The 12,318-nt window shown below is 39.2% G+C and overlaps 1 protein-coding gene across 3 annotated transcripts in view; it reads right to left on the bottom strand.

Annotated features, from left to right (window-relative positions):
* ZNF652 (zinc finger protein 652) overlaps positions 1-11,674 on the bottom strand; it is a 52,990-nt gene extending 41,316 nt beyond the window's left edge. For 2 of the 3 annotated variants that reach the window (XM_016158487.2, XM_036222399.1), the window contains exon 1: positions 11,415-11,674. The gene's annotated coding sequence lies outside the window, so the exon portion shown is untranslated. The remainder of the gene's footprint in view (positions 1-11,414) is intronic. The other variant, XM_016158489.2, reaches the window with a different exon arrangement.
* Between the last annotated feature and the right edge of the window lie 644 nt (positions 11,675-12,318).

Raw genomic sequence — 12,318 nt, 5'->3', positions numbered from 1 at the left:
TAAAAGCTGAATTTAAGAGGTTTCTACATAGAAAAAGAATGTTAGTTGGAAAACTAGTGAAATCTGAATCAAATCTGTAATATACCAATGCTGGTTTCTTAGTTTGTGTACGGCTTTAACAACGGGGGGACTGCATGAGGGGTACACTGGTACTTTCTTTGCAAGTCTTCTATAAATGTAAAAATTATTTCAAAATTTAAAATTTATTTATGAATTTAAAAAAGAGAACTTATTGGAATAACAAACTGAGTTACTATCACTAGTTAAAAGATTTTCTTTGCATTAAAGAAGCAGGTTGCTTTATCTGTTTTTCTCAGAAGTGAAGATTTTTTTACAACTGACTGTTTAAGCTTTGATGTTTTTAAACAATCTCAGATTTACTTGGTAAAAACTATCAATTAGCAAATGGGCTGGGTTTTTTCAGCAGGAGCCATGTACAAACATGTGTAGATATGTTCTATGGCTTAAATCCCAAACTGGCTAATGCCAAGATAACCCAACTGACTTCTGACATTAACTGCCATGGCCAACTATAGCTCGTTAATACTCTGTGAATATGGAATGCCCTTACTTAGAGTAGTTTAGCACTATGTTCCTAAGTGTGATGTGTACACATTTTTGGACCCAGCTATCAAAAAATAATTCACCATTAGAACACCAAAAGTATAAAAAGATGTGTCTACAAAAGTATTCATTATAGTTCTTTATTTTTTGGGGGGGAGAATGTTTTATTTTTAGAATAACTGGTACCCCCTTGTTAATTAAAACACCTTTGTTTTCATTTTTGATGAAAGCAATATTTTTATTTTGTTTTACAAGCCAAAGTAAAACAAATATTATTGCCTTTTTCTTCTAAGTCCTTAAAGAGATTACTATCTAGCACTACTCATTAAAAATTATTATTGAAATATAAACGATGGGACACACAGACACTGGCATACTATGTAGCCACCTAAATTATAATATAGATTTATATTAACTGACACAGAAATATGTCCACATTTAAAAAAAAAAAGACTAAAGAACATGTTGGGACGGGAGCATGCAATCTCATAATGTAAAACCACGTACATACATGTATGATGTGAACATTCATCCTGAGAGGTATCTATCTCAGGATATGGAAGGGTAAGGGTGAAAGAGATACTTCGTTTCTCACTCAAATAAGACATTATGGACAATTACCTACATATGTCATTAAAAAAAAAAGCGATCCCCTATTCATGACAGAAAATGGCAAAATATTAAACTTACTGTAAACTATAACCCTAGAAAGCTAAGAAATAGTTATAGTATAAAAACATCAGACATTAGCTAAACTACGGGTTGTCAGTGTTAATTGCAACATTAGCTACATAATTTTAGCTTACAGATATGACATATACCGTCATAGATTTATTATGTTTAGCTCAAAAGGACAAACTATAGTTATAAATATCAAGTTATTTCATATGGACTTCACATATAAATATATATACTGCTTATAATGTCTATGTCAGCTAAGAAGATCAGGCAATAGATTTTTTTGCATAGCAAGCACAAATCTTTCCTCTTGCCAAGGATTTCCTTCCCTATCAATGAATTTAGGAGCTGCAAGAGAACTTAATAACATGTTCACTATTCTCTATGATATGAGCGATGAGGAAAGAAGAGGTTCAGAAAAGTTAAATGGCTCCTCTAAGGTCAACAGCTAGGTCAAAGGCACAACTGGGCCTGTCATCTAGATTCTAGTCATAAGGCTCAAAATGAATTATTCCTATTTACCTATTAGAATGACTAAAATAAAAAATGTTGACAATATCAAGTGCTGACGAAGACCCAGAGCAACTGGAACTTTCTTATGTTTCTGGTGGGGATGCAAACAGCACACCCACTCTGTTCATAATCATCAAAAACTGGAAACAATGTAAATGTCCTCCAGCTGGTGAATGATAAACAATCTGTGGTACAGCCACAAAATGGAATATTACTTAGCAATAAAAAAGAATAAACCGCTGATACAAAACCTTTGATGAATAACAAAGATATTAGGCAGAGTAAAAGCAGCTAGTCTCAAAAGGCTAAATACTGTATGGGGCCATTTATGTAACAGTCTCCAAAACACAAGACTATAGTGACGGACGACAGATCAGTGATTTCCAGGGATGGAGGGTGAGGGAGAAGATGAATACAAAGGGACTACAGGAAGGGGTTTTTTGGGTGATGGAACTGTTTTGTATCCTGATTGTGGTAAAGGTTACATGAATCTACACATGTACTAAAAGTCACATAAATGTATGTACACCAAAATGTCAATTTTACTATACATTAATTTAAAAATTAAAACAAATGACTCAATCTCAGGTTTCTAACAGCCAAAAATATTTATGGATTTTAGAAACAAATTTTTCAATTAACAAAATAAAATGACTGCACAGGTCTTTTCTTACAAGATCGCAATGCCAAGAATACACATTCAGCTTGGCGAGTTCCATAACCTCTTTGTCTCAATTTCCCTGTTGGCAAAATGGGGGTAATAGTATGTACCTCAAAGAGTTACATGAGAATTAAATGATAAATGCTATGTAAAGGTTTGTTAAGTAAATAAAAATATGGACATATACGCAGGATATGTAACTTTGGGTATAGAAATGCAAGACAACTCCAACCAAGTAACTTAAATTGTGTCCTGGAAAACCAGGTTCTGATGATTGCTTTTCTATGATAGAGATGCCTCTGAAATCTAGTCCAAGCCCAGAGTTTGAAGTAAATGCTGACTACTGAGTCTGGCTGTATTTTTATTCTGTAACCACTCTCCACAAGTAAATTATTGTTTGAACCAGGCTTTTTGTTAAAGGTTATACCACAGAGTTTAAAAAATCTCTTTATATTTACTAATCCTCTTGGTTCTGCCTAACTTAATGAATAAACAGGTAGCCCGTGTGTGTGCGTGTGCTAAGCAACAGCTGGTGTACTACCTCTTAGGAGATCATAGCTTCAATGCTAGGCAAAATGAGGACCCAACCATAACACTTCCAGAGTTTCAGGTCTTTAAGAAGTATCCATCTACATGGAGTAAGTTAAGGTCATATATATAATGATTTTCTGCATGTCACATTTTTTAGCTTTCTACTTCAAACTCATACTTCTAAGCATACATTTTATCACTCCTGCCTATCCCCATTTAATGTAGTAAGCATTTGCTTAACATTTACCTCGAGAAAATACTTTTTTTTGTTAATAGCACTATACGGGTTAGTGATTTTCGAGCTGCCTAATCCAACTCAAATTTTTTAAAATGAAATAGAATAGAATGAAAAATAACAGACTGCCTCACGGATAATAAGGGTAAGTACCGTTTCATGAAGCTCTCGTTTCAGATGTTGGCAGGGGTATGAGCGCAAGTGAATACATGTGGACGCACACGCACTGCTTACTGTGGATCATGGTCAAAAAGTGTGAGAAATAGTGCTGTAGGAAATTAACTGAACAACAGTTCTAGGTTTAGAACAATCCAACCCTACAACAGTTGGCCTCTCTGGACATGTCTTTTGCTCTCAGTGCACCACTTGGCCTTAGAGAGACATAAGTCATCTTTTAGGAAAAGAAAACACCTAACTTACAATTTGAGGTGACGAAAAGGTTGAGGAGAGACCAGAAAACATAACAAACTATCTTTTATATCTTGTTATGATACCTGACAAGTTAGAATCGATGCAGAAGTATATATATTCTTTACCACACCTAACAGGAAGAAATTACCATTTAAAATTAGATCATTTAAAAAAATAAAAAATAAAATTAGATCATTTTTCTACTATGCATGTATTTTCCAATTTTAAACATTTTCTCACTTAGCAATATATTTTTAAGTTATCATATTATAAAAGTTTTAAATATATTTTATGTCGAACAGCCAAATATTTTCTTTTAGAACAGGGCAAGATAAATCTTAGGATCATAAAAGTAAAAATATATCTGCTTTTGAAAAAATTACACCTGTGTAATATATATAAAGACTTTTTCTCTTTGTGAATAACTTTTTAGGTAACAGCTCTATTCCAAGATAATCTGGCCTTACCTACTAGGAGACGATAGCCTATTAAAAAAAAAGATGACTAGTCCACTAAAACTTATACTAAAATCGGTCTTCACATTTAAAACCCTATTACTATTTAGAAAATTACCTGGTTTATTTCTTCCCTAGACTAGATAAACTAAATTTGTTTCATATGCAAAATCTAACAAAACCAGTGCTAAAATTGCTACCTGCCTAGTAGCATCAGTTTAGAAACTCGGTGTGTTACAGAAGGTTTCTCAACCTCAGCACAGTTGGTATTTGAGACCAGATAATTCTTCGTTGTGGGGGGCTGTCCTGTGTGCTGTAGGATATTTAGCAGCATACCTGGCCTCTATGCACTAGATGCCAAAAGCATACCTTGCCCCAACAATCGAATGTGAGTTCAGGCACTGCCAGATGTTGCCCGGAGGCAAAACTGCTCTTGGATGAAAACCACTGCTTTACAGGTTTATACCTTTATCATTATTTCCATGTTTGGCCAAAAAACAGGGGGAAATGGTATTACTGTAATTAAAGCAAAAAATTTGATCAAATATACAGTTTTTAATAAACGATGATACTTCAGCAGTTAGTAAAGTGCAGTGGGGTACATATATACAATTACCTATCACCAACTAACTGGTTGATAGTCTACCAAATTTCTAAATATTCAAAACAAGGTTAGCTAAATTTAAGTTTTTCATGTTGCTATTTGCTTAAAGCTGTGGGTTTCCAAAGAGTTTAAACATACGGCAGTTATAAAAATTACATTAAGTAAAAATATCTTTGATACTGGCAATTCAGGAAGGACTGTGATTTCAATAGTATGAAATGAGATAGTGAAATAAATATTTAGCAGTTAAAAAAACATCTTTCAAGAGTTGTAATTATTTTTAAGACACTTTTCATTATACTCAACCCCTCTTTATGGATAAAATATGGGGTTTTCTGTTAGTTTGGCTTGGGAATCCCCTTAATATTCTTAAAATTCAAGCCAGGTCTTTGAGAATGTAAAAATAAAATGGTTTGAAATTATTTTGCTCCACCAAGTATCTTAATATTTACCTGTGTAATCTGATTACACAGAAAAGATTCTGTGATTTTTCTGTGTACACCTATGATTTCCCTACTTTTCTGTTATTATCTACTTCAATAAAAATTTTACTTAAAAAAAAAATAATACAGTGAAGAATCTCCCTCCAACCGAGTTTCCTCAGTCATTCGGTTCACTCCCCCTACTGACAACCAATATTATTAGTTTCTAATTAAACTGATTATTAGTTTCTGATATGTAGGAATATCCCCAAATATAATCACTCTCTCACCCAAATTTTTATATAAACGGTAACAGATTCTATGCACTGTTTGTTATATGCCAGTTATTTTCATTAACAATATAGCTTAGAGATTTTCCACAGCAAAAATGTAAAGTTTCCTCATTCCTTTTTGTAGTTATATAAAATTTGTTCTATTTCATGAATATACCCTATTTAACTAATTATATACTGATGGATATTTAGCTTTTTCCAAATTTGGCTGAGTTAATTTAAATGAATCTGAATGCTAAGAAAGGAAGAAAAGGGAAGAGGAAAGAAAAAAGGAAACAGTAGGGCTTTCTACCAAGAGGACCTTACAGGCAAGGTAACTTCAAACTCCAGCTCTAATGGTACGTTAATACAGGAAACATCCCTGGGCATCTGGGTCATAGTCTTAAGAGGAAATGGGGAAATATTACAGATTTATCCATATAATTCAGGTCACCAACACTATCCTTGCTACCACTTCAGAACTAAAAACCCCCACATTTTGCCAAGTGTTTTAATGTTCACAGGTCACTGATATATTAAAATGGTATATTAAAAAGGGTGAAAACAATTCATAAGGCCTAGTTATAAAACTCATTTTGTAAGTCATGCAGTATAATTAAGAAGTTATGCTCCATTGAATCCCCAAAACTGCATCAAAATTTCAAAGCTGAAAAGTAGAAATGTGTTAAAGATTATATTCTTCGCTAGCTTTAAAGACAAAAGGAATCACCCAGCACTGTATATCTTTGTGAAATCCAGCTAAGGGTCAACCCTCTGATGCCACATACATAGTAAAGACAAAAAATTTAGGCTATATTGTCATTCTTTGCATCATTTCCATTTCGGTTTTCTTCCAAGGATTCCTTCTCACCAAGCAATGATTGGTTTATCAAGAAACTGACAAAAGCAACTAGCTACTAGTTGACTCTAGTAAACAAGAAAAAAATGATAGTTAAAAAAAAAAATGGCAAACCCCAAGAAAAAGTTTACTTCCACAATGTATTACAGTTGCGTAAAAAAATATGTAACTCAATCATCTAAATTTTATTTGTTTAGTTAGTCACATAACATAAGTGTTGCTATTATTAAACTCCCTGGCCAGGATTAAGTTTTTTCAAGTGTTCTACAAAATCTATAGTGAGGCTAAAACCATTACTTGCCAATCCTTTATCAGCAATCCAATGACTGAGTCTACTGATGGGCAAGCCCATATACGTGGCTCAATAATAAAAGAAAATAAGGATTAGAAGAGTCCCTTGAGGTAATTCCTGATGTATTACTGAAGCTTGTCTATCTTATCTAAAAAGTCTCTAAGTAACCTTTGTAGGCTCACAGCCTTAACACAATGATATCCTGCAAAAATGACAGAATATTTTAGTTCTATAGAACACAAGAAGTCTTATTTTAAAAGCTCTATGCACTGGATAAAAGTCTAACCATGCCCTCGAATCTACTTTTCAAAGCAATCATCTCTTAAACTGTTAAAAAAGAAAAAGATGATGTCATAGTTTACCATAAAACTGCCTTCTGGCTAAAAACAAGGCTAGGAACTACACACACAATCTGTAGATATAGGCCTAAAGTGGACAGCTGATAAAATCTGACAGGTAAAGGGACCTTCCTTACCTTTCTTTCCTTTTCCTACCAAAGTAAAAATGCCTACGGCACTCAAACCTATAGCTCTAGTAAGATTTATCAGCAAAACCTCAGAAGAGCAAGGGGAACTCCTTAAGAGAAAATGCTCATAAGTATTTGCAAAAATCAAAGATAACGGCTATATAAACAAACAGATTAACTAAAATAAGCATCTGATGTTTTCACTGACCAAGCGCTTTATGGCTTGCATTAACCATGCAAATTTACACAAAGCTTTACACGTGATTCAATTCTGGACACAGAACTCACTGAGATATGTTAATGTCCTAAAACACCCCTTTCACCACATAAGCTCTGAATAGGCTTAAAACAAGCACAGCCTGTAGGTAACTGTAGAATTCTGAGCTAAATTTTATTGTCTCTACCAAGTTCAGCCAGCCAGGGAGCAACAAATCAAAGTTCCACATTGCACCTGCAAGACTAAGGTATGCTCCAAGACAAATATTTGCAATTTTTTCATCTCAAATCTGCAGAAATGAAAGTATGCAGACTGCAGTGCCAGACTTTTAAACCTTATAAGCCAAAAAGATCTGCAGTTACACTCCCCATCACCCATGTCCTACCATTTAATGAGTCTTTAGTATGTGCCAGGAACTGTGCTAGAAGCTTGTATATATTATCTCTAATTCTCATATAAAATCCCATTCTGCTGATAAGGAAATTGAGGCCAGAAAGGTCAGGGTGACTTGCCCAATTCCATAAAGCCAATATATGGCGGAGCTGGAATTCAAACCTAAGGTTCTGCCTGGTTCCAAAGAAGCATCTCCCTGATCCTCCTTCAGCTAAAGTCAGTCACTAACTGCAATACCAGTTCACCTCTATCAAAGTAAATTCAAGCGCTGTCAGAAAGGATGACAATAGCTGAGAAAAATATATCTAACACTGTAGCACAAGACCCAAGAATTCCTAGCAAGGAAATGCAGTCACCTCCTTTAGGATAACTAGTTCCAAAGGCAAGAGATCCACAGGTTTTTTGTTGTTGTTGTTGGCTGTCTCTCAACCGGCTTTTTACAAGGGAAATGAAACTCAAGAGTATCTTCTTCACATTTTTGGTGAAATTATCTAAAACCCTTGAGAAAAGAGTTTTTTTTTTGACAGTTCACTTTTACAGTTCACTCCTTCAATAGGCTTCAGACATGCAAAAACAAAATAACATCAGTAGCATTACTAAATACATTTTTTCTACAGACTTGAAAAGTATTTTCTTACCACACTACGAGATTACTTCCCATACTTAGAGCAGTAATGGAAACAGCTCTGGGTGGCAAGAATCAGATCTTGAGGCCACAGTTGCAGAAAGTAGGTGCTGCTTCCCTTGAGTAGGAACTGCTGATCTGAAACCTCCTAAGGGAAGGGTGTCTGAAGAAGAGTGTTGAAGAAACTCGAGCAAGCTGTTTGTATTAATGAGTGAGTTGCTGGCACCACTATTCCTAAGTGTTCACTGCTGTGCAATTGTTTTCCAGCTTCCAAGCTCTGAATCTGGCAGAGAGAATGCTCTTCTCACAGCCATATGTTATATGATCAGCTGCTCTGTGGAGTATGGGTGTTTAACTAGGCAAGTGACTGGTTAGAAGAGGTTCTGCAACATTAAAAGCCAAGGAAGCACCCTGTCCTGAGATTTTAATGATCTGTCACTATACTATGCTGACAAAGAAAAGTGACCTATTTGCAACTTTGAAATGGTCTGGATTTAGGATAGGCAAATAATTTCCGACAGTAAAACTTCAGGTATGACATGAACAAAAAATGCAACCTGTAATATAAACCACTTCAAGCATGTTTATTAGATAATAAAAAATACAATATATGCAATCTCAGCATGTTTTCAAACTTCTTAGGATATACTCCATAATTATTAGAATAAATGCTATTCTTCAGGTGCATGGAAGATTCCAAGATTCCAAGGTTCCCTTGCATTCCAAAAAGCTGTTAATACCATAAATTCCTTAACCTCTCAGAACCCCTCCAAATGCAAAAAATATGGAAATCTCAAAGGATTACATGAAAAAAAATTGTCAGAATTGTTAAGCTCCTGGAGAGCTGGGGGCTGTGCTTCTTTATTTTTCTGTTTGTTTTGTTTGGTTGGGGCGTGTGTGTACGCACGCGCGCGCGCGCTCTTCTTTAATATCACTACCCATCAAAACACTGTAACGAGCTGGGAAATGTCTCTTGATTGAAAAATAATCAAAAGTCAAAGTCTCAGTGCAGAGAGATTTATACAATAGTAGCTGATAGTTATCCCCTACTTATTGATAGAATGGTGTAATGTTCATCCCTAGTTCTAAATTTTAAACACGAAGACTAAACTCTCTAACTATAATTAAAAGCCTTCCATTAAAATAAAATTTAAAAATGGATGACTCTGATGACATCACCCTGAATAAAGCCATAAAATTGTATTTAATAAAGCTGAAAAAATCTTCACAGAGTAGGTGTTCTACCATGGGAATGCTAAAACCTTCTTTTAAGAGATCATCAAATCAACTGCAACCAACACATAAAGAAAGATTCATGATAAGCATCATAAAACAAACCACTGACTTTGCTGTTGAAATTTGGTACCTTTAAAATATAGTGCAAGGAACATACTCTATTCAACTGGTCAAATTTAGATAAATTATTTTGACTCCAGTTTTAACTTTTCTGAAACTCTCATATACATCTCCTTTTCCACAGGAAAACAGGGAAATGATACAAAAATCTAACTCACTGTAAGTAAATAACAAAACACAAAAATACATATATAATCTACTTTGTTGATTATTGCCTAGGACCAAATCCTCAAGGAAAAAAAAAGCAAAACACAAAACTCAAGTTCCTTTCACTTTTGCATAATACAGATCTTAACCTGAGGTCCCAGAACCAGCTTCAAGATCATTGTAATTACATGCAAAATTATGTGTGTCTATTTCACTGAGGAGGCCCTAAAGGCTTCAATGACCCCAAACAAAGGTTAAGAACTATTGAAGTAGACATTTCCAGGTTCACTGAATCTCAGCAGTGAACATTTTAAACAACATTATACTAACAGTAGTATCTACTTGAATACATGTGCACAGTCCTGATACAACCAACCAACCTGCCTGTCAGGTCTCAGGATCACAGTGCAACTCACCACTGTCAAATCAGCTGTACATGGGAACATCACCTGCATTCAGCACGGGCGTGCACACACACACACACACACACACACACACACGCCAGCCACAGCAGCTCTTCATTCCCAAAACATACACATGTTGTCAACAAAGCATATGCTAGTTGCCATTCTCAGAACAATACAAGTCTGGCCATTCCTGGAAAAAAATACACAGACATTCTTCTCCCAAAATTACCCTATTCTGCCCTGACGACAGGTGTTAAACATTACAACAAAACAAATTCCCACAGATCCTATGTATCTAATTAACTGAGAAAAAACATCACTCAGGTATTACTGAGGGTCCACGGGAGATGCATAAGGGAGACACTATAATTATGATGCGTGAACATGGGGACAATCTGGGGTCAAAGACAGACTTACGCTGGAACATCCTGAGAACATGATTGTGTAAAGCACCCTTCTCCAAAGGCAAAATGCATTCCTTTGATTGGCACAAGCCATTCCTGACAATGGATCCCAATGACAGGGGCTGCTCGGCAATCAGAATGTGTGTTTGTGTGTTGTGGGGGAGGGATGTATTAGACGTGATCAAAGACTGGCCTTCTTCAAAAAAGGGCATATGAGATCTTAAATCGTGAAGACAGACTTCGAGGATGAGGCAGGGGCATTTATTATTTCTATAGAAGACATCCTTCGACAATGAATATGTTGTGTGCTGGTGTAAAGAGGGTGCTAGTACCCTAGACTCCCATCTAAGAATCTTAAGTAAGCCTGATTGGAGGGGAGGAGGAGGTGGGGGTGGAGGGAGGTTTGCATTACCCTCTGGGGTGAGTGTTAGGAGGCTGTACACTAGATGCATTTTATCTCGGGCGGCACAATACTCCCGGGGGTTAGAGGTTTGGGCGCAACCGCAGGGCATGCGAGGCAGTGGGTGCAAGCCACCAGCTGCAGGGCAGAATGCTCGCGGGAGGACCGGTGCAAACCTACCCTCGGCCTGCTAACCCGTGCAACCCCAGCCTTCACTCGGGCTTCGGGGCAAGCAGACTCAATGCAAAACTGGAGCCTGGCCCGGGTACAGGAGGGAGGGGGCGAAGGAGCAGAAGTCGGAGCCCCCGGCCCAAGCGCGGGGCCAGAGGAGCGCAGCGCCCCGGGCCTCCCAGCCGGATGGGGGCTGCTCCGGCCTAGTGCACGCAGCTGCCTCGGCGAAGGGTTAACCGGGTGCCCAGAGCCCCGGCCGGCCAGGCGGGCAGCTGCAAGGGGCGCAGCCACGACTGTGGGGTGTGCGTGGGGGGCAGGGGCCCCTACTCACCCGGGCCGGCCGCCTCCGCCTCCGCCGCCCCGACCGCTGCCTCGGCGGTCCATCCTGCGGCGGGGGGCCTGTAGCCGCGGCGCTCGAGTAACAACCGCCGGCCGGGCGGCCCCTCCCCCCCGCCCAACGTCTGTTCTCAGGGCCGCTCCGCAGACCCGGCCTCGGCCGCCGCCACCGCCGCCGCCGCCACCGCAGCGCTACGTGGCCGCCGCTCCGACGTCTCGCGACTCTCTTCCGAGCGCGCGAGGGCGAGCGGGGCCGGCGGGGCGGGCGGCGCGCGGGGAGGGAGGCAGGGGAGGGGGTGTGCGCGTGTGGATGTGTGTGCAGAGAAGGGGGCAGGGAGGGAGGGAGAGCGGCGGCGAGAGCGCGCGCGCGCGCGCGCACCCACGGCCCCTTCCCTCGCCGGCCCCCCCGCCCAACAGGGATCCCGACACCTCCCTCCGCCCGCCCCCCTGGCATCCCGGCGGCTGGGTGCGGCGGCGCGCATGCGCAGCCCTCGGGGCCGGCCCTAGTGCACCTTTTCTCCCTCCTGCCACATTGTGAGCGCTCCGCCGCCCAGATAACTGCCGACTCCCGCTCCACCCCCGCCCTCTCCCACTCCGCCCACTCCCGAGCGCCCAGGTAAAGGCGTGGACTGCGCGTGCGCACCGCTCTGCCTGGGTCTGGGGGCGTGGTTGCTGAAAGGAAGCCAAAACGGAGAGTAGGAGGGTGTTTTGGGCAGGGGATATGGGACTCCACGAAATAGGAGGCGGGTTATGATTAGGCAAAGGTAAAGTGAAGAAGGGACCAAAGTAAAAAAGTGGGCCCAAGTAAGATTTAAAAGTAAAAGAACATTTGGTTGATGAAATAAGATAAAAAAAAAAATCTTGACTGTGGCCTCCTTGTTACCGGAGGGCAATGTGAG

This window comes from Rousettus aegyptiacus, unplaced genomic scaffold (genome assembly GCF_014176215.1).
Source record: "Rousettus aegyptiacus isolate mRouAeg1 unplaced genomic scaffold, mRouAeg1.p scaffold_m13_p_6, whole genome shotgun sequence".
NCBI classification, from domain to species: domain Eukaryota; kingdom Metazoa; phylum Chordata; class Mammalia; order Chiroptera; family Pteropodidae; genus Rousettus; species Rousettus aegyptiacus.
The sequence above is the reverse complement of the archived record's forward strand: the minus strand, read 5'-3'. Positions and strand labels throughout refer to the sequence as shown.